Source organism: Sminthopsis crassicaudata, chromosome 2 (assembly GCF_048593235.1).
Source record: "Sminthopsis crassicaudata isolate SCR6 chromosome 2, ASM4859323v1, whole genome shotgun sequence".
Classification (NCBI taxonomy): Eukaryota; Metazoa; Chordata; class Mammalia; order Dasyuromorphia; family Dasyuridae; genus Sminthopsis; species Sminthopsis crassicaudata.
Window position 1 is genome coordinate 20,537,402 of NC_133618.1, and position 23,289 is coordinate 20,560,690.

A 23,289-nucleotide genomic window follows, 5' to 3' on the forward strand; every position below is an offset into this window, starting at 1 on the left:
GGTTTATCTTTATTGGAGACCTGAGTGTAAAATTTGAAGTTCTGGCCAATAAAATTTGCCACTCTGGGATGGTTTCACGGCATACATTAATTTGCGTATTGGTATAAATGGTGTATATATTATCAGGTCTTATCCCTGATAATTGCACTGATTACTTAATGGCTTCTAATAAAATTCCAGCCACAAGTATTGGTAAGGAATAAGGCTTTGTTCTGGTTGTTCTGGGATGTTCACCCACTCTATCACACTTTCTCCTTAATGAAGAACTGCTGGTGGGGGGGGGCTCTTTTGTAGCAAACCCAATATTTCCAAGGGCTTTCAAGTTGTTTTCCTGGAGGAGAAAGATCTCACATGTCATCTCATCCAACTTATTTCTGAAAAGAAAAACAAATAAACAATGACCAGACCATCATTTCTTGAATTTCCTTGGGAGCTGGACTTGGAAAACTTCTTGGATGCCAAAGTCATTACCTCAACATAACTTCAAGCCTCCAGGGTTATCTGCTTTTGTATGGATCTATACTATACCACTGGGTAGATGCAGCTCTAGAAGAGAAAGTGAGATTGGACACTCCTCAAAACTCACTTAAATGCAGCTCACTTGTATGACTTCCAGGATATTCATTGATTATGAAGGACAAACAACCAAAACCAAATACAAACAACAACATTTATCCCTATTGATGTGAGCACATTGTTCTGTCAATGCAATTTCTCTTGTTTCTCTCATCTACTTGATGTTGAAATCTTGTTAGAAAATCTGTTTTTAGAAAGGAAATCATTTAGGGTACACAAAAGATCTAAATCAAGAATTTTTAACCTTTTGGTTTTCTGTGACACATTTTTCAGTCTGTTAAAGTCTATGGAAATCATCTCAGAGCAATTATCTAAATCAATAAAATTATAAAAAAAAAAGAAATTAAATTGAAACATAATAATTTTTACATTCTAATTCCTCTGGGCTCTGTTAAAAATACCTGATCTAAGAAGTACATCATGCCCATCTTGAAGCATTTCAAGTTTAATCATGCATTCTCTAGTTTTCTACCCCAAACTGATTCATCAAAATTCATCTTTTAGAAGTCTTTCAGTGCCAGAGTCTGTTGGCCTCCAGGTTACAAGGACCTAAGTTGCAAAGTGTTAACCTTCAAGGAACAATCTATCCTTTGACTCAGCAAGTGATAACATCATAATAAACACAACTGACTCAAGAAGCCTGAGTTCACACCTCAGCTTGACACCTCAGCAACTCTTCACTTGGGTGGGGCCTAAGATTTTCAGTCTTTCAGAATGAGATCAGGAAGGTGTCAACTCAAAGCACTATATATATAGCCTGGCTGCAAGTGCAGCTTCATTCTGCTTACAGCCAAAGCTGTGGCTTTAGGTCTCCAAAGGATCCCCTAGGCTCCTCAGCTGCTGCTTTCCCCAGCCTTGTCCCTCCAGTCAGGAAGGTCTCAACAAAAGGTACATATTTATTTTTCTTGGCTGCAGGTGCAACTCCATTCTGCTTGCCCAGCTGAGGTTGTAGCTTTAGCTGTCCACTGGTTACCACCGCCTCCTTTTTCCCTGCTGCTTTCCCCAACCTTCTAGATCCAGGTGCTCTCATCACTATCATGCCCTCTTCTCCCCTGAAAGTGGCTGTGGTGTGCTCTAGTAACCAGAACCGGAGCATGGAGGCTCACCATATCCTCAAAAAAAGAGGATTCCAAGTCAGATCTATTGAAGAAGGAAATTCTGTAAGTCTACCTGGACCCACAGCACACCAGCCTATTGTTTATGATTACAAAATGACCTATCATCAGATGTACAATGATCTTTTTAAGAAGGACCAAGAGCTCTATACCAAGAATGGGGCTTTGAACATGTTGAAAAGAAAGAAGAAAAACAAACGCCAGCCCGAGAGCTTCCAAAACTGCAGGGATGAGTTTGATGTCATCTTTACCTGTGAAGAGAGAGTCTATGACAAGGTACTAGAACATTTATTTTCCAGAGATCAAGAGAGTCTGAGGCCAGTGCATGTCATTAATGTGGAAATTAAGGACAATGAAGAAGCCAGTCTAGGAGCCTTTCTCATCTGTGAGCTCTATCAGTGTATACAGCAGATGGAAGACTTGGAAACTGAGATAGATGAACTGTTACTGAAATTAGAGGACACAAGTGATAGGACTTGGCTCCATACACTCTGTTTTTACTGATGCCCAAACTCGCTTTTTTCTTCAGATTTGAAAAAAGTCTAGGTCTACTCAAGAAACCAGGATACCAGCCAGAAACCAGCCATTCCATGGGATTTATGTGAACATTCAGGACAAAGAGTTAAAAGCCATTGTAGGAGCCTGTCAGTGTATACACTGACAGTGTATACTGTCAGTGGATACACAGAAGATGTGAAAACCAAGACACATGAAGTGTTACCAGAATTGGAGGAGGAAAGTAGGAACATTGTCCTCCACACAATCTGATTTTACTGAAGCTCAAATTGCTTTCCTTCTTACTTGAAAGAATCACATGTGTCAAATTTTTTGATGATTCTCTCCTTTTCCAGAAAAAGTTTCCAATATTCCTTTCCTTAGTACTTTTTATTCCCTTCATGTTGTTTGTTTTTATCATCTCACTTTTCTCTGCTATTGATTGTAATGTTTTTTTTTTCCTTTTAATAAGTATTTATTTTCTATTTTACAAACTTATTTGTTTCCTTAGCTGTGTCTTTTCTTAAAAAAAAAAAAAAAAAAAAAAAAAAGTAATTTCCTGGAGTGAGGAAAGTCTTATAAGAAATAATTACTAGGTGCAAACTTGGAATCTGAAAAAAAAAAAAAGAAACAAAACAAAACAAAACTATCGTACCATGCTGCCCTCTGCCATCAGCACATTTGGGTCTATTCTGGCTTTTTTTTTTTTTTTTTTCCTGAGGCACATGTTGTTAGTGATGGAACCCAACTGTTGTTTCTTGGGTCTTTTCCTTTGTTTCAAGGGTCTTCTGTCTCTCAAGTTGAATAGGCTCAGTGGCACGCATCTGATTCCTTCTCCATCTGTACAGATACAAGCAAACCCTTTCCTCCAAGCAGTTGACCTATTTGGCCCCTTCTATTCACCACTTTTTTTGTATCTCTCCAGTTCACCTGCCAATTATCTAAAGATTGTTGAGCTGCTCCCACTGCACACTACCCATTCTGTGGGTTATATGACCTGTCTGCTAGAGAGTGCATATTTAACAAAATAAATAAATAAATAAATAAATAAACAAACAAACAAACAAAAAAATAAATAAATAAATAAATAAACAAACAAACAAAAAAATAAATAAAAAATTAATCATGTATACAGCTAAATTTAAAAGTTCTCTAGGGTTATCTGTGGCTCCCCCTGTCTTTTGTAGTTTGTCTCTCTTTCTCCTCTTTACTATTGCCTGTCCTTGAAAATTTAAAATGTATGCCAGAAAATTTAAAATACTGGGCACAAAGATGATCAAAATGTTTATAAGTATATGCAGGTCCATTATCTGTTTTTCTTGTTTCTGGCACACCCATAATTGCAAAAGCTTGTATAATGAATTCCGTGATCACTCAGGCAGTCTCTTTGTCTGCTGGTATTGCAAAAGTAAATCCTGAAAAGGTGTCTATTACAATGTAGATAAAAGACAGAGCACCAAAAGATTTATAATGGGTCACATCCATTTGCCAAATTCATTGGGTCTTAAACAACGAGGGTTCTTCCCTAGAGAAAGTGTAGGAGTAGGGAAAGGAAGACAAACTGTACAGTTTTTTGCTATGCTCCTAGCTTCCCCTTTGGTTATCCCAAATTGGAAATGTAAAACTTGAGCAGCCTGATGATGTTTAAAATGAGATTCTTAGGCTGCCTGAAATAAAGTAGTACTGGCTAATATGCTTAGAAGGCAATCTGCCTTTGAAATTCCATTAAAAAAATAGGACCTGGAAGTGCACTGTGACAATGGACATGCAAGATATAAATCTTACTTGGATGTTTTCTCACTTGCTCTTGAAGTTCCTTAAAGTACTGATATATATCTTGCCTTTAAAAATCCAACACCAATTAGGTAATAGTCGGTTTATCTTTATTGGAGACCTGAGTGTAAAATTTGAAGTTCTGGCCAATAAAATTTGCCACTCTGGGATGGTTTCACGGCATACATTAATTTGTGTATTGGTATAAATGGTGTATATATTATCAGGTCTTATCCCTGATAATTGCACTGATTACTTAATGGCTTCTAATAAAATTCTAGCCACAAGTATTGGTAAGGAATAAGGCTTTGTTCTGGTTGTTCTGGGATGTTCACCCACTCTATCACACTTTCTCCTTAATGAAGAACTGCTGGTGGGGGGGGCTCTTTTTTAGCAAACCCAATATTTCCAAGGGCTTTCAAGTTGTTTTCCTGGAGGAGAAAGATCTCACATGTCATCTCATCCAACTTATTTCTGAAAAGAAAAACAAATAAACAATGACCAGACCATCATTTCTTGAATTTCCTTGGGAGCTGGACTTGGAAAACTTCTTGGATGCCAAAGTCATTACCTCAACATAACTTCAAGCCTCCAGGGTTATCTGCTTTTGTATGGATCTATACTATACCACTGGGTAGATGCAGCTCTAGAAGAGAAAGTGAGATTGGACACTCCTCAAAACTCACTTAAATGCAGCTCACTTGTATGACTTCCAGGATATTCATTGATTATGAAGGACAAACAACCAAAACCAAATACAAACAACAACATTTATCCCTATTGATGTGAGCACATTGTTCTGTCAATGCAATTTCTCTTGTTTCTCTCATCTACTTGATGTTGAAATCTTGTTAGAAAATCTGTTGATAGAAAGGAAATCATTTAGGGTACACAAAAGATCTAAATCAAGAATTTTTAACCTTTTGGTTTTCTGTGACACATTTTTCAGTCTGTTAAAGTCTATGGAAATCATCTCAGAGCAATTATCTAAATCAATAAAATTATAAAAAAAAAAGAAATTAAATTGAAACATAATAATTTTTACATTCTAATTCCTCTGGGCTCTGTTAAAAATACCTGATCTAAGAAGTACATCATGCCCATCTTGAAGCATTTCAAGTTTAATCATGCATTCTCTAGTTTTCTACCCCAAACTGATTCATCAAAATTCATCTTTTAGAAGTCTTTCAGTGCCAGAGTCTGTTGGCCTCCAGGTTACAAGGACCTAAGTTGCAAAGTGTTAACTTTCAAGGAACAATCTATCCTTTGACTCAGCAAGTGATAACATCATAATAAACACAACTGACTCAAGAAGCCTGAGTTCACACCTCAGCTTGACACCTCAGCAACTCTTCACTTGGGTGGGGCCTAAGATTTTCAGTCTTTCAGAATGAGATCAGGAAGGTGTCAACTCAAAGCACTATATATATAGCCTGGCTGCAAGTGCAGCTTCATTCTGCTTACAGCCAAAGCTGTGGCTTTAGGTCTCCAAAGGATCCCCTAGGCTCCTCAGCTGCTGCTTTCCCCAGCCTTGTCCCTCCAGTCAGGAAGGTCTCAACAAAAGGTACATATTTATTTTTCTTGGCTGCAGGTGCAACTCCATTCTGCTTGCCCAGCTGAGGTTGTAGCTTTAGCTGTCCACTGGTTACCACCGCCTCCTTTTTCCCTGCTGCTTTCCCCAACCTTCTAGATCCAGGTGCTCTCATCACTATCATGCCCTCTTCTCCCCTGAAAGTGGCTGTGGTGTGCTCTAGTAACCAGAACCGGAGCATGGAGGCTCACCATATCCTCAAAAAAAGAGGATTCCAAGTCAGATCTATTGAAGAAGGAAATTCTGTAAGTCTACCTGGACCCACAGCACACCAGCCTATTGTTTATGATTACAAAATGACCTATCATCAGATGTACAATGATCTTTTTAAGAAGGACCAAGAGCTCTATACCAAGAATGGGGCTTTGAACATGTTGAAAAGAAAGAAGAAAAACAAACGCCGGCCCGAGAGCTTCCAAAACTGCAGGGATGAGTTTGATGTCATCTTTACCTGTGAAGAGAGAGTCTATGACAAGGTCCTAGAACATTTATTTTCCAGAGATCAAGAGAGTCTGAGGCCAGTGCATGTCATTAATGTGGAAATTAAGGACAATGAAGAAGCCAGTCTAGGAGCCTTTCTCATCTGTGAGCTCTATCAGTGTATACAGCAGATGGAAGACTTGGAAACTGAGATAGATGAACTGTTACTGAAATTAGAGGACACAAGTGATAGGACTTGGCTCCATACACTCTGTTTTTACTGATGCCCAAACTCGCTTTTTTCTTCAGATTTGAAAAAAGTCTAGGTCTACTCAAGAAACCAGGATACCAGCCAGAAACCAGCCATTCCATGGGATTTATGTGAACATTCAGGACAAAGAGTTAAAAGCCATTGTAGGAGCCTGTCAGTGTATACACTGACAGTGTATACTGTCAGTGTATACACAGAAGATGTGAAAACCAAGACACATGAAGTGTTACCAGAATTGGAGGAGGAAAGTAGGAACATTGTCCTCCACACAATCTGATTTTACTGAAGCTCAAATTGCTTTCCTTCTTACTTGAAAGAATCACATGTGTCAAATTTTTTGATGATTCTCTCCTTTTCCAGAAAAAGTTTCCAATATTCCTTTCCTTAGTACTTTTTATTCCCTTCATGTTGTTTGTTTTTATCATCTCACTTTTCTCTGGTATTGATTGTAATGTTTTTTTTTTCCTTTTAATAAGTATTTATTTTCTATTTTACAAACTTATTTGTTTCCTTAGCTGTGTCTTTTCTTAAAAAAAAAAAAAAAAAAAAAAAAAAAGTAATTTCCTGGAGTGAGGAAAGTCTTATAAGAAATAATTACTAGGTGCAAACTTGGAATCTGAAAAAAAAAAAAAAAAGAAACAAAACAAAACAAAACTATCGTACCATGCTGCCCTCTGCCATCAGCACATTTGGGTCAATTCTGGCTTTTTTTTTTTTTTTTTTTCCTGAGGCACATGTTGTTAGTGATGGAACCCAACTGTTGTTTCTTGGGTCTTTTCCTTTGTTTCAAGGGTCTTCTGTCTCTCAAGTTGAATAGGCTCAGTGGCACGCATCTGATTCCTTCTCCATCTGTACAGATACAAGCAAACCCTTTCCTCCAAGCAGTTGACCTATTTGGCCCCTTCTATTCACCACTTTATGTATCTCTCCAGTTCACCTGCCAATTATCTAAAGATTGTTGAGCTGCTCCCACTGCACACTACCCATTCTGTGGGTTATATGACCTGTCTGCTAGAGAGTGCATATTTAACAAAATAAACAAATAAATAAATAAATAAATAAATAAACAAACAAACAAAAAAATAAATAAATAAATAAATAAACAAACAAACAAAAAAATAAATAAAAAATTAATCATGTATACAGCTAAATTTAAAAGTTCTCTAGGGTTATCTGTGGCTCCCCCTGTCTTTTGTAGTTTGTCTCTCTTTCTCCTCTTTACTATTGCCTGTCCTTGAAAATTTAAAATGTATGCCAGAAAATTTAAAATACTGGGCACAAAGATGATCAAAATGTTTATAAGTATATGCAGGTCCATTATCTGTTTTTCTTGTTTCTGGCACACCCATAATTGCAAAAGCTTGTATAATGAATTCAGTGATCACTCAGGCAGTCTCTTTGTCTGCTGGTATTGCAAAAGTAAATCCTAAAAAGGTGTCTATTACAATGTAGATAAAAGACAGAGCACCAAAAGATTTATAATGGGTCACATCCATTTGCCAAATTCATTGGGTCTTAAACAACGAGGGTTCTTCCCTAGAGAAAGTGTAGGAGTAGGGAAAGGAAGACAAACTGTACAGTTTTTTGCTATGCTCCTAGCTTCCCCTTTGGTTATCCCAAATTGCAAATGTAAAACTTGAGCAGCCTGATGATGTTTAAAATGAGATTCTTAGGCTGCCTGAAATAAAGTAGTACTGGCTAATATGCTTAGAAGGCAATCTGCCTTTGAAATTCCATTAAAAAAATAGGACCTGGAAGTGCACTGTGACAATGGACATGCAAGATATAAATCTTACTTGGATGTTTTCTCACTTGCTCTTGAAGTTCCTTAAAGTACTGATATATATCTTGCCTTTAAAAATCCAACACCAATTAGGTAATAGTCGGTTTATCTTTATTGGAGACCTGAGTGTAAAATTTGAAGTTCTGGCCAATAAAATTTGCCACTCTGGGATGGTTTCACGGCATACATTAATTTGCGTATTGGTATAAATGGTGTATATATTATCAGGTCTTATCCCTGATAATTGCACTGATTACTTAATGGCTTCTAATAAAATTCCAGCCACAAGTATTGGTAAGGAATAAGGCTTTGTTCTGGTTGTTCTGGGATGTTCACCCACTCTATCACACTTTCTCCTTAATGAAGAACTGCTGGTGGGGGGGGCTCTTTTGTAGCAAACCCAATATTTCCAAGGGCTTTCAAGTTGTTTTCCTGGAGGAGAAAGATCTCACATGTCATCTCATCCAACTTATTTCTGAAAAGAAAAACAAATAAACAATGACCAGACCATCATTTCTTGAATTTCCTTGGGAGCTGGACTTGGAAAACTTCTTGGATGCCAAAGTCATTACCTCAACATAACTTCAAGCCTCCAGGGTTATCTGCTTTTGTATGGATCTATACTATACCACTGGGTAGATGCAGCTCTAGAAGAGAAAGTGAGATTGGACACTCCTCAAAACTCACTTAAATGCAGCTCACTTGTATGACTTCCAGGATATTCATTGATTATGAAGGACAAACAACCAAAACCAAATACAAACAACAACATTTATCCCTATTGATGTGAGCACATTGTTCTGTCAATGCAATTTCTCTTGTTTCTCTCATCTACTTGATGTTGAAATCTTGTTAGAAAATCTGTTGATAGAAAGGAAATCATTTAGGGTACACAAAAGATCTAAATCAAGAATTTTTAACCTTTTGGTTTTCTGTGACACATTTTTCAGTCTGTTAAATTCTATGGAAATCATCTCAGAGCAATTATCTAAATCAATAAAATTATAAAAAAAAAAGAAATTAAATTGAAACATAATAATTTTTACATTCTAATTCCTCTGGGCTCTGTTAAAAATACCTGATCTAAGAAGTACATCATGCCCATCTTGAAGCATTTCAAGTTTAATCATGCATTCTCTAGTTTTCTACCCCAAACTGATTCATCAAAATTCATCTTTTAGAAGTCTTTCAGTGCCAGAGTCTGTTGGCCTCCAGGTTACAAGGACCTAAGTTGCAAAGTGTTAACCTTCAAGGAACAATCTATCCTTTGACTCAGCAAGTGATAACATCATAATAAACACAACTGACTCAAGAAGCCTGAGTTCACACCTCAGCTTGACACCTCAGCAACTCTTCACTTGGGTGGGGCCTAAGATTTTCAGTCTTTCAGAATGAGATCAGGAAGGTGTCAACTCAAAGCACTATATATATAGCCTGGCTGCAAGTGCAGCTTCATTCTGCTTACAGCCAAAGCTGTGGCTTTAGGTCTCCAAAGGATCCCCTAGGCTCCTCAGCTGCTGCTTTCCCCAGCCTTGTCCCTCCAGTCAGGAAGGTCTCAACAAAAGGTACATATTTATTTTTCTTGGCTGCAGGTGCAACTCCATTCTGCTTGCCCAGCTGAGGTTGTAGCTTTAGCTGTCCACTGGTTACCACCGCCTCCTTTTTCCCTGCTGCTTTCCCCAACCTTCTAGATCCAGGTGCTCTCATCACTATCATGCCCTCTTCTCCCCTGAAAGTGGCTGTGGTGTGCTCTAGTAACCAGAACCGGAGCATGGAGGCTCACCATATCCTCAAAAAAAGAGGATTCCAAGTCAGATCTATTGAAGAAGGAAATTCTGTAAGTCTACCTGGACCCACAGCACACCAGCCTATTGTTTATGATTACAAAATGACCTATCATCAGATGTACAATGATCTTTTTAAGAAGGACCAAGAGCTCTATACCAAGAATGGGGCTTTGAACATGTTGAAAAGAAAGAAGAAAAACAAACGCCGGCCCGAGAGCTTCCAAAACTGCAGGGATGAGTTTGATGTCATCTTTACCTGTGAAGAGAGAGTCTATGACAAGGTCCTAGAACATTTATTTTCCAGAGATCAAGAGAGTCTGAGGCCAGTGCATGTCATTAATGTGGAAATTAAGGACAATGAAGAAGCCAGTCTAGGAGCCTTTCTCATCTGTGAGCTCTATCAGTGTATACAGCAGATGGAAGACTTGGAAACTGAGATAGATGAACTGTTACTGAAATTAGAGGACACAAGTGATAGGACTTGGCTCCATACACTCTGTTTTTACTGATGCCCAAACTCGCTTTTTTCTTCAGATTTGAAAAAAGTCTAGGTCTACTCAAGAAACCAGGATACCAGCCAGAAACCAGCCATTCCATGGGATTTATGTGAACATTCAGGACAAAGAGTTAAAAGCCATTGTAGGAGCCTGTCAGTGTATACACAGAAGATGTGAAAACCAAGACACATGAAGTGTTACCAGAATTGGAGGAGGAAAGTAGGAACATTGTCCTCCACACAATCTGATTTTACTGAAGCTCAAATTGCTTTCCTTCTTACTTGAAAGAATCACATGTGTCAAATTTTTTGATGATTCTCTCCTTTTCCAGAAAAAGTTTCCAATATTCCTTTCCTTAGTACTTTTTATTCCCTTCATGTTGTTTGTTTTTATCATCTCACTTTTCTCTGCTATTGATTGTAATGTTTTTTTTTTTCCTTTTAATAAGTATTTATTTTCTATTTTACAAACTTATTTGTTTCCTTAGCTGTGTCTTTTCTTAAAAAAAAAAAAAAAAAAAAAAAAAAAAGTAATTTCCTGGAGTGAGGAAAGTCTTATAAGAAATAATTACTAGGTGCAAACTTGGAATCTGAAAAAAAAAAAAAGAAACAAAACAAAACAAAACTATCGTACCATGCTGCCCTCTGCCGTCAGCACATTTGGGTCAATTCTGGCTTTTTTTTTTTTTTTTTTTCCTGAGGCACATGTTGTTAGTGATGGAACCCAACTGTTGTTTCTTGGGTCTTTTCCTTTGTTTCAAGGGTCTTCTGTCTCTCAAGTTGAATAGGCTCAGTGGCACGCATCTGATTCCTTCTCCATCTGTACAGATACAAGCAAACCCTTTCCTCCAAGCAGTTGACCTATTTGGCCCCTTCTATTCACCACTTTATGTATCTCTCCAGTTCACCTGCCAATTATCTAAAGATTGTTGAGCTGCTCCCACTGGACACTACCCATTCTGTGGGTTATATGACCTGTCTGCTAGAGACTGCATATTTAACAAAAAAAATAAATAAATAAATAAATAAATAAATAAATAAATAAATAAATAAATAAATAAATAAACAAACAAAAAAATAAATAAAAAATTAATCATGTATACAGCTAAATTTAAAAGTTCTCTAGGGTTATCTGTGGCTCCCCCTTTCTTTTGTAGTTTGTCTCTCTTTCTCCTCTTTACTATTGCCTGTCCTTGAAAATTTAAAATGTATGCCAGAAAATTTAAAATACTGGGCACAAAGATGATCAAAATGTTTATAAGTATATGCAGGTCCATTATCTGTTTTTCTTGTTTCTGGCACACCCATAATTGCAAAAGCTTGTATAATGAATTCCGTGATCACTCAGGCAGTCTCTTTGTCTGCTGGTATTGCAAAAGTAAATCCTGAAAAGGTGTCTATTACAATGTAGATAAAAGACAGAGCACCAAAAGATTTATAATGGGTCACATCCATTTGCCAAATTCATTGGGTCTTAAACAACGAGGGTTCTTCCCTAGAGAAAGTGTAGGAGTAGGGAAAGGAAGACAAACTGTACAGTTTTTTGCTATGCTCCTAGCTTCCCCTTTGGTTATCCCAAATTGCAAATGTAAAACTTGAGCAGCCTGATGATGTTTAAAATGAGATTCTTAGGCTGCCTGAAATAAAGTAGTACTGGCTAATATGCTTAGAAGGCAATCTGCCTTTGAAATTCCATTAAAAAAATAGGACCTGGAAGTGCACTGTGACAATGGACATGCAAGATATAAATCTTACTTGGATGTTTTCTCACTTGCTCTTGAAGTTCCTTAAAGTACTGATATATATCTTGCCTTTAAAAATCCAACACCAATTAGGTAATAGTCGGTTTATCTTTATTGGAGACCTGAGTGTAAAATTTGAAGTTCTGGCCAATAAAATTTGCCATTCTGGGATGGTTTCACGGCATACATTAATTTGCGTATTGGTATAAATGGTGTATATATTATCAGGTCTTATCCCTGATAATTGCACTGATTACTTAATGGCTTCTAATAAAATTCCAGCCACAAGTATTGGTAAGGAATAAGGCTTTGTTCTGGTTGTTCTGGGATGTTCACCCACTCTATCACACTTTCTCCTTAATGAAGAACTGCTGGTGGGGGGGGCTCTTTTGTAGCAAACCCAATATTTCCAAGGGCTTTCAAGTTGTTTTCCTGGAGGAGAAAGATCTCACATGTCATCTCATCCAACTTATTTCTGAAAAGAAAAACAAATAAACAATGACCAGACCATCATTTCTTGAATTTCCTTGGGAGCTGGACTTGGAAAACTTCTTGGATGCCAAAGTCATTACCTCAACATAACTTCAAGCCTCCAGGGTTATCTGCTTTTGTATGGATCTATACTATACCACTGGGTAGATGCAGCTCTAGAAGAGAAAGTGAGATTGGACACTCCTCAAAACTCACTTAAATGCAGCTCACTTGTATGACTTCCAGGATATTCATTGATTATGAAGGACAAACAACCAAAACCAAATACAAACAACAACATTTATCCCTATTGATGTGAGCACATTGTTCTGTCAATGCAATTTCTCTTGTTTCTCTCATCTACTTGATGTTGAAATCTTGTTAGAAAATCTGTTGATAGAAAGGAAATCATTTAGGGTACACAAAAGATCTAAATCAAGAATTTTTAACCTTTTGGTTTTCTGTGACACATTTTTCAGTCTGTTAAAGTCTATGGAAATCATCTCAGAGCAATTATCTAAATCAATAAAATTATAAAAAAAAAAGAAATTAAATTGAAACATAATAATTTTTACATTCTAATTCCTCTGGGCTCTGTTAAAAATACCTGATCTAAGAAGTACATCATGCCCATCTTGAAGCATTTCAAGTTTAATCATGCATTCTCTAGTTTTCTACCCCAAACTGATTCATCAAAATTCATCTTTTAGAAGTCTTTCAGTGCCAGAGTCTGTTGGCCTCCAGGTTACAAGGACCTAAGTTGCAAAGTGTTAACCTTCAAGGAACAATCTATCCTTTGACTCAGCAAGTGATAACATCATAATAAACACAACTGACTCAAGAAGCCTGAGTTCACACCTCAGCTTGACACCTCAGCAACTCTTCACTTGGGTGGGGCCTAAGATTTTCAGTCTTTCAGAATGAGATCAGGAAGGTGTCAACTCAAAGCACTATATATATAGCCTGGCTGCAAGTGCAGCTTCATTCTGCTTACAGCCAAAGCTGTGGCTTTAGGTCTCCAAAGGATCCCCTAGGCTCCTCAGCTGCTGCTTTCCCCAGCCTTGTCCCTCCAGTCAGGAAGGTCTCAACAAAAGGTACATATTTATTTTTCTTGGCTGCAGGTGCAACTCCATTCTGCTTGCCCAGCTGAGGTTGTAGCTTTAGCTGTCCACTGGTTACCACCGCCTCCTTTTTCCCTGCTGCTTTCCCCAACCTTCTAGATCCAGGTGCTCTCATCACTATCATGCCCTCTTCTCCCCTGAAAGTGGCTGTGGTGTGCTCTAGTAACCAGAACCGGAGCATGGAGGCTCACCATATCCTCAAAAAAAGAGGATTCCAAGTCAGATCTATTGAAGAAGGAAATTCTGTAAGTCTACCTGGACCCACAGCACACCAGCCTATTGTTTATGATTACAAAATGACCTATCATCAGATGTACAATGATCTTTTTAAGAAGGACCAAGAGCTCTATACCAAGAATGGGGCTTTGAACATGTTGAAAAGAAAGAAGAAAAACAAACGCCGGCCCGAGAGCTTCCAAAACTGCAGGGATGAGTTTGATGTCATCTTTACCTGTGAAGAGAGAGTCTATGACAAGGTACTAGAACATTTATTTTCCAGAGATCAAGAGAGTCTGAGGCCAGTGCATGTCATTAATGTGGAAATTAAGGACAATGAAGAAGCCAGTCTAGGAGCCTTTCTCATCTGTGAGCTCTATCAGTGTATACAGCAGATGGAAGACTTGGAAACTGAGATAGATGAACTGTTACTGAAATTAGAGGACACAAGTGATAGGACTTGGCTCCATACACTCTGTTTTTACTGATGCCCAAACTCGCTTTTTTCTTCAGATTTGAAAAAAGTCTAGGTCTACTCAAGAAACCAGGATACCAGCCAGAAACCAGCCATTCCATGGGATTTATGTGAACATTCAGGACAAAGAGTTAAAAGCCATTGTAGGAGCCTGTCAGTGTATACACAGAAGATGTGAAAACCAAGACACATGAAGTGTTACCAGAATTGGAGGAGGAAAGTAGGAACATTGTCCTCCACACAATCTGATTTTACTGAAGCTCAAATTGCTTTCCTTCTTACTTGAAAGAATCACATGTGTCAAATTTTTTGATGATTCTCTCCTTTTCCAGAAAAAGTTTCCAATATTCCTTTCCTTAGTACTTTTTATTCCCTTCATGTTGTTTGTTTTTATCATCTCACTTTTCTCTGCTATTGATTGTAATGTTTTTTTTTTCCTTTTAATAAGTATTTATTTTCTATTTTACAAACTTATTTGTTTCCTTAGCTGTGTCTTTTCTTAAAAAAAAAAAAAAAAAAAAAAAAAAAAGTAATTTCCTGGAGTGAGGAAAGCCTTATAAGAAATAATTACTAGGTGCAAACTTGGAATCTGAAAAAAAAAAAAAAGAAACAAAACAAAACAAAACTATCGTACCATGCTGCCCTCTGCCATCAGCACATTTGGGTCAATTCTGGCTTTTTTTTTTTTTTTTTTTTCCTGAGGCACATGTTGTTAGTGATGGAACCCAACTGTTGTTTCTTGGGTCTTTTCCTTTGTTTCAAGGGTCTTCTGTCTCTCAATTTGAATAGGCTCAGTGGCACGCATCTGATTCCTTCTCCATCTGTACAGATACAAGCAAACCCTTTCCTCCAAGCAGTTGACCTATTTGGCCCCTTCTATTCACCACTTTATGTATCTCTCCAGTTCACCTGCCAATTATCTAAAGATTGTTGAGCTGCTCCCACTGGACACTACCCATTCTGTGGGTTATATGACCTGTCTGCTAGAGACTGCATATCTAACAAAAATAAATAAATAAACAAATAAATAAACAAACAAACAAACAAATAAATAAATAAATAAATAAACAAACAAAAAAATAAATAAAAAATTAATCATGTATACAGCTAAATTTAAAAGTTCTCTAGGGTTATCTGTGGCTCCCCCTTTCTTTTGTAGTTTGTCTCTCTTTCTCCTCTTTACTATTGCCTGTCCTTGAAAATTTAAAATGTATGCCAGAAAATTTAAAATACTGGGCACAAAGATGATCAAAATGTTTATAAGTATATGCAGGTCCATTATCTGTTTTTCTTGTTTCTGGCACACCCATAATTGCAAAAGCTTGTATAATGAATTCCGTGATCACTCAGGCAGTCTCTTTGTCTGCTGGTATTGCAAAAGTAAATCCTGAAAAGGTGTCTATTACAATGTAGATAAAAGACAGAGCACCAAAAGATTTATAATGGGTCACATCCATTTGCCAAATTCATTGGGTCTTAAACAACGAGGGTTCTTCCCTAGAGAAAGTGTAGGAGTAGGGAAAGGAAGACAAACTGTACAGTTTTTTGCTATGCTCCTAGCTTCCCCTTTGGTTATCCCAAATTGCAAATGTAAAACTTGAGCAGCCTGATGATGTTTAAAATGAGATTCTTAGGCTGCCTGAAATAAAGTAGTACTGGCTAATATGCTTAGAAGGCAATCTGCCTTTGAAATTCCATTAAAAAAATAGGACCTGGAAGTGCACTGTGACAATGGACATGCAAGATATAAATCTTACTTGGATGTTTTCTCACTTGCTCTTGAAGTTCCTTAAAGTACTGATATATATCTTGCCTTTAAAAATCCAACACCAATTAGGTAATAGTCGGTTTATCTTTATTGGAGACCTGAGTGTAAAATTTGAAGTTCTGGCCAATAAAATTTGCCACTCTGGGATGGTTTCACGGCATACATTAATTTGCGTATTGGTATAAATGGTGTATATATTATCAGGTCTTATCCCTGATAATTGCACTGATTACTTAATGGCTTCTAATAAAATTCTAGCCACAAGTATTGGTAAGGAATAAGGCTTTGTTCTGGTTGTTCTGGGATGTTCACCCACTCTATCACACTTTCTCCTTAATGAAGAACTGCTGGTGGGGGGGGCTCTTTTGTAGCAAACCCAATATTTCCAAGGGCTTTCAAGTTGTTTTCCTGGAGGAGAAAGATCTCACATGTCATCTCATCCAACTTATTTCTGAAAAGAAAAACAAATAAACAATGACCAGACCATCATTTCTTGAATTTCCTTGGGAGCTGGACTTGGAAAACTTCTTGGATGCCAAAGTCATTACCTCAACATAACTTCAAGCCTCCAGGGTTATCTGCTTTTGTATGGATCTATACTATACCACTGGGTAGATGCAGCTCTAGAAGAGAAAGTGAGATTGGACACTCCTCAAAACTCACTTAAATGCAGCTCACTTGTATGACTTCCAGGATATTCATTGATTATGAAGGACAAACAACCAAAACCAAATACAAACAACAACATTTATCCCTATTGATGTGAGCACATTGTTCTGTCAATGCAATTTCTCTTGTTTCTCTCATCTACTTGATGTTGAAATCTTGTTAGAAAATCTGTTGATAGAAAGGAAATCATTTAGGGTACACAAAAGATCTAAATCAAGAATTTTTAACCTTTTGGTTTTCTGTGACACATTTTTCAGTCTGTTAAAGTCTATGGAAATCATCTCAGAGCAATTATCTAAATCAATAAAATTATAAAAAAAAAAAGAAATTAAATTGAAACATAATAATTTTTACATTCTAATTCCTCTGGGCTCTGTTAAAAATACCTGATCTAAGAAGTACATCATGCCCATCTTGAAGCATTTCAAGTTTAATCATGCATTCTCTAGTTTTCTACCCCAAACTGATTCATCAAAATTCATCTTTTAGAAGTCTTTCAGTGCCAGAGTCTGTTGGCCTCCAGGTTACAAGGACCTAAGTTGCAAAGTGTTAACCTTCAAGGAACAATCTATCCTTTGACTCAGCAAGTGATAACATCATAATAAACACAACTGACTCAAGAAGCCTGAGTTCACACCTCAGCTTGACACCTCAGCAACTCTTCACTTGGGTGGGGCCTAAGATTTTCAGTCTTTCAGAATGAGATCAGGAAGGTGTCAACTCAAAGCACTATATATATAGCCTGGCTGCAAGTGCAGCTTCATTCTGCTTACAGCCAAAGCTGTGGCTTTAGGTCTCCAAAGGATCCCCTAGGCTCCTCAGCTGCTGCTTTCCCCAGCCTTGTCCCTCCAGTCAGGAAGGTCTCAACAAAAGGTACATATTTATTTTTCTTGGCTGCAGGTGCAACTCCATTCTGCTTGCCCAGCTGAGGTTGTAGCTTTAGCTGTCCACTGGTTACCACCGCCTCCTTTTTCCCTGCTGCTTTCCCCAACCTTCTAGATCCAGGTGCTCTCATCACTATCATGCCCTCTTCTCCCCTGAAAGTGGCTGTGGTGTGCTCTAGTAACCAGAACCGGAGCATGGAGGCTCACCATATCCTCAAAAAAAGAGGATTCCAAGTCAGATCTATTGAAGAAGGAAATTCTGTAAGTCTACCTGGACCCACAGCACACCAGCCTATTGTTTATGATTACAAAATGACCTATCATCAGATGTACAATGATCTTTTTAAGAAGGACCAAGAGCTCTATACCAAGAATGGGGCTTTGAACATGTTGAAAAGAAAGAAGAAAAACAAACGCCGGCCCGAGAGCTTCCAAAACTGCAGGGATGAATTTGATGTCATCTTTACCTGTGAAGAGAGAGTCTATGACAAGGTACTAGAACATTTATTTTCCAGAGATCAAGAGAGTCTGAGGCCAGTGCATGTCATTAATGTGGAAATTAAGGACAATGAAGAAGCCAGTCTAGGAGCCTTTCTCATCTGTGAGCTCTATCAGTGTATACAGCAGATGGAAGACTTGGAAACTGAGATAGATGAACTGTTACTGAAATTAGAGGACACAAGTGATAGGACTTGGCTCCATACACTCTGTTTTTACTGATGCCCAAACTCGCTTTTTTCTTCAGATTTGAAAAAAGTCTAGGTCTACTCAAGAAACCAGGATACCAGCCAGAAACCAGCCATTCCATGGGATTTATGTGAACATTCAGGACAAAGAGTTAAAAGCCATTGTAGGAGCCTGTCAGTGTATACACTGACAGTGTATACTGTCAGTGTATACACAGAAGATGTGAAAACCAAGACACATGAAGTGTTACCAGAATTGGAGGAGGAAAGTAGGAACATTGTCCTCCACACAATCTGATTTTACTGAAGCTCAAATTGCTTTCCTTCTTACTTGAAAGAATCACATGTGTCAAATTTTTTGATGATTCTCTCCTTTTCCAGAAAAAGTTTCCAATATTCCTTTCCTTAGTACTTTTTATTCCCTTCATGTTGTTTGTTTTTATCATCTCACTTTTCTCTGCTATTGATTGTAATGTTTTTTTTTTTCCTTTTAATAAGTATTTATTTTCTATTTTACAAACTTATTTGTTTCCTTAGCTGTGTCTTTTCTTAAAAAAAAAAAAAAAAAAAAAAAAAAAAGTAATTTCCTGGAGTGAGGAAAGCCTTATAAGAAATAATTACTAGGTGCAAACTTGGAGTCTGAAAAAAAAAAAAAAAGAAACAAAACAAAACAAAACTATCGTACCATGCTGCCCTCTGCCATCAGCACATTTGGGTCAATTCTGGCTTTTTTTTTTTTTTTTTTTTCCTGAGGCACATGTTGTTAGTGATGGAACCCAACTGTTGTTTCTTGGGTCTTTTCCTTTGTTTCAAGGGTCTTCTGTCTCTCAATTTGAATAGGCTCAGTGGCACGCATCTGATTCCTTCTCCATCTGTACAGATACAAGCAAACCCTTTCCTCCAAGCAGTTGACCTATTTGGCCCCTTCTATTCACCACTTTATGTATCTCTCCAGTTCACCTGCCAATTATCTAAAGATTGTTGAGCTGCTCCCACTGGACACTACCCATTCTGTGGGTTATATGACCTGTCTGCTAGAGACTGCATATCTAACAAAAATAAATAAATAAACAAATAAATAAACAAACAAACAAACAAATAAATAAATAAATAAATAAACAAACAAAAAAATAAATAAAAAATTAATCATGTATACAGCTAAATTTAAAAGTTCTCTAGGGTTATCTGTGGCTCCCCCTTTCTTTTGTAGTTTGTCTCTCTTTCTCCTCTTTACTATTGCCTGTCCTTGAAAATTTAAAATGTATGCCAGAAAATTTAAAATACTGGGCACAAAGATGATCAAAATGTTTATAAGTATATGCAGGTCCATTATCTGTTTTTCTTGTTTCTGGCACACCCATAATTGCAAAAGCTTGTATAATGAATTCCGTGATCACTCAGGCAGTCTCTTTGTCTGCTGGTATTGCAAAAGTAAATCCTGAAAAGGTGTCTATTACAATGTAGATAAAAGACAGAGCACCAAAAGATTTATAATGGGTCACATCCATTTTCCAAATTCATTGGGTCTTAAACAACGAGGGTTCTTCCCTAGAGAAAGTGTAGGAGTAGGGAAAGGAAGACAAACTGTACAGTTTTTTGCTATGCTCCTAGCTTCCCCTTTGGTTATCCCAAATTGCAAATGTAAAACTTGAGCAGCCTGATGATGTTTAAAATGAGATTCTTAGGCTGCCTGAAATAAAGTAGTACTGGCTAATATGCTTAGAAGGCAATCTGCCTTTGAAATTCCATTAAAAAAATAGGACCTGGAAGTGCACTGTGACAATGGACATGCAAGATATAAATCTTACTTGGATGTTTTCTCACTTGCTCTTGAAGTTCCTTAAAGTACTGATATATATCTTGCCTTTAAAAATCCAACACCAATTAGGTAATAGTCGGTTTATCTTTATTGGAGACCTGAGTGTAAAATTTGAAGTTCTGGCCAATAAAATTTGCCACTCTGGGATGGTTTCACGGCATACATTAATTTGCGTATTGGTATAAATGGTGTATATATTATCAGGTCTTATCCCTGATAATTGCACTGATTACTTAATGGCTTCTAATAAAATTCCAGCCACAAGTATTGGTAAGGAATAAGGCTTTGTTCTGGTTGTTCTGGGATGTTCACCCACTCTATCACACTTTCTCCTTAATGAAGAACTGCTGGTGGGGGGGGCTCTTTTGTAGCAAACCCAATATTTCCAAGGGCTTTCAAGTTGTTTTCCTGGAGGAGAAAGATCTCACATGTCATCTCATCCAACTTATTTCTGAAAAGAAAAACAAATAAACAATGACCAGACCATCATTTCTTGAATTTCCTTGGGAGCTGGACTTGGAAAACTTCTTGGATGCCAAAGTCATTACCTCAACATAACTTCAAGCCTCCAGGGTTATCTGCTTTTGTATGGATCTATACTATACCACTGGGTAGATGCAGCTCTAGAAGAGAAAGTGAGATTGGACACTCCTCAAAACTCACTTAAATGCAGCTCACTTGTATGACTTCCAGGATATTCATTGATTATGAAGGACAAACAACCAAAACCAAATACAAACAACAACATTTATCCCTATTGATGTGAGCACATTGTTCTGTCAATGCAATTTCTCTTGTTTCTCTCATCTACTTGATGTTGAAATCTTGTTAGAAAATCTGTTGATAGAAAGGAAATCATTTAGGGTACACAAAAGATCTAAATCAAGAATTTTTAACCTTTTGGTTTTCTGTGACACATTTTTCAGTCTGTTAAAGTCTATGGAAATCATCTCAGAGCAATTATCTAAATCAATAAAATTATAAAAAAAAAAAAGAAATTAAATTGAAACATAATAATTTTTACATTCTAATTCCTCTGGGCTCTGTTAAAAATACCTGATCTAAGAAGTACATCATGCCCATCTTGAAGCATTTCAAGTTTAATCATGCATTCTCTAGTTTTCTACCCCAAACTGATTCATCAAAATTCATCTTTTAGAAGTCTTTCAGTGCCAGAGTCTGTTGGCCTCCAGGTTACAAGGACCTAAGTTGCAAAGTGTTAACCTTCAAGGAACAATCTATCCTTTGACTCAGCAAGTGATAACATCATAATAAACACAACTGACTCAAGAAGCCTGAGTTCACACCTCAGCTTGACACCTCAGCAACTCTTCACTTGGGTGGGGCCTAAGATTTTCAGTCTTTCAGAATGAGATCAGGAAGGTGTCAACTCAAAGCACTATATATATAGCCTGGCTGCAAGTGCAGCTTCATTCTGCTTACAGCCAAAGCTGTGGCTTTAGGTCTCCAAAGGATCCCCTAGGCTCCTCAGCTGCTGCTTTCCCCAGCCTTGTCCCTCCAGTCAGGAAGGTCTCAACAAAAGGTACATATTTATTTTTCTTGGCTGCAGGTGCAACTCCATTCTGCTTGCCCAGCTGAGGTTGTAGCTTTAGCTGTCCACTGGTTACCACCGCCTCCTTTTTCCCTGCTGCTTTCCCCAACCTTCTAGATCCAGGTGCTCTCATCACTATCATGCCCTCTTCTCCCCTGAAAGTGGCTGTGGTGTGCTCTAGTAACCAGAACCGGAGCATGGAGGCTCACCATATCCTCAAAAAAAGAGGATTCCAAGTCAGATCTATTGAAGAAGGAAATTCTGTAAGTCTACCTGGACCCACAGCACACCAGCCTATTGTTTATGATTACAAAATGACCTATCATCAGATGTACAATGATCTTTTTAAGAAGGACCAAGAGCTCTATACCAAGAATGGGGCTTTGAACATGTTGAAAAGAAAGAAGAAAAACAAACGCCGGCCCGAGAGCTTCCAAAACTGCAGGGATGAGTTTGATGTCATCTTTACCTGTGAAGAGGGAGTCTATGACAAGGTACTAGAACATTTATTTTCCAGAGATCAAGAGAGTCTGAGGCCAGTGCATGTCATTAATGTGGAAATTAAGGACAATGAAGAAGCCAGTCTAGGAGCCTTTCTCATCTGTGAGCTCTATCAGTGTATACAGCAGATGGAAGACTTGGAAACTGAGATAGATGAACTGTTACTGAAATTAGAGGACACAAGTGATAGGACTTGGCTCCATACACTCTGTTTTTACTGATGCCCAAACTCGCTTTTTTCTGCAGATTTGAAAAAAGTCTAGGTCTACTCAAGAAACCAGGATACCAGCCAGAAACCAGCCATTCCATGGGATTTATGTGAACATTCAGGACAAAGAGTTAAAAGCCATTGTAGGAGCCTGTCAGTGTATACACAGAAGATGTGAAAACCAAGACACATGAAGTGTTACCAGAATTGGAGGAGGAAAGTAGGAACATTGTCCTCCACACAATCTGATTTTACTGAAGCTCAAATTGCTTTCCTTCTTACTTGAAAGAATCACATGTGTCAAATTTTTTGATGATTCTCTCCTTTTCCAGAAAAAGTTTCCAATATTCCTTTCCTTAGTACTTTTTATTCCCTTCATGTTGTTTGTTTTTATCATCTCACTTTTCTCTGCTATTGATTGTAATGTTTTTTTTTTTCCTTTTAATAAGTATTTATTTTCTATTTTACAAACTTATTTGTTTCCTTAGCTGTGTCTTTTCTTAAAAAAAAAAAAAAAAAAAAAAAAAAGTAATTTCCTGGAGTGAGGAAAGCCTTATAAGAAATAATTACTAGGTGCAAACTTGGAATCTGAAAAAAAAAAAAAAGAAACAAAACAAAACAAAACTATCGTACCATGCTGCCCTCTGCCATCAGCACATTTGGGTCAATTCTGGCTTTTTTTTTTTTTTTTTTTCCTGAGGCACATGTTGTTAGTGATGGAACCCAACTGTTGTTTCTTGGGTCTTTTCCTTTGTTTCAAGGGTCTTCTGTCTCTCAATTTGAATAGGCTCAGTGGCACGCATCTGATTCCTTCTCCATCTGTACAGATACAAGCAAACCCTTTCCTCCAAGCAGTTGACCTATTTGGCC

General features: G+C 37.6%; 6 pseudogenes; all 6 read left to right on the forward strand.

The window, feature by feature from the left end:
- Nucleotides 1-1,613: 1,613 nt before the first annotated feature.
- Nucleotides 1,614-2,195, forward strand: LOC141552595 (RNA polymerase II subunit A C-terminal domain phosphatase SSU72 pseudogene; annotated as a pseudogene).
- A 3,477-nt stretch (nucleotides 2,196-5,672) lies between these two features.
- Nucleotides 5,673-6,254, forward strand: LOC141553135 (RNA polymerase II subunit A C-terminal domain phosphatase SSU72 pseudogene; annotated as a pseudogene).
- A 3,484-nt stretch (nucleotides 6,255-9,738) lies between these two features.
- LOC141553137 (RNA polymerase II subunit A C-terminal domain phosphatase SSU72 pseudogene) lies at nucleotides 9,739-10,320 on the forward strand (annotated as a pseudogene).
- A 3,443-nt stretch (nucleotides 10,321-13,763) lies between these two features.
- On the forward strand, nucleotides 13,764-14,345 carry LOC141553138 (RNA polymerase II subunit A C-terminal domain phosphatase SSU72 pseudogene; annotated as a pseudogene).
- Nucleotides 14,346-17,791: 3,446 nt separating this feature from the next.
- Nucleotides 17,792-18,373, forward strand: LOC141553139 (RNA polymerase II subunit A C-terminal domain phosphatase SSU72 pseudogene; annotated as a pseudogene).
- Nucleotides 18,374-21,850: 3,477 nt separating this feature from the next.
- On the forward strand, nucleotides 21,851-22,432 carry LOC141552596 (RNA polymerase II subunit A C-terminal domain phosphatase SSU72 pseudogene; annotated as a pseudogene).
- The last annotated feature ends 857 nt before the right edge of the window (nucleotides 22,433-23,289 follow it).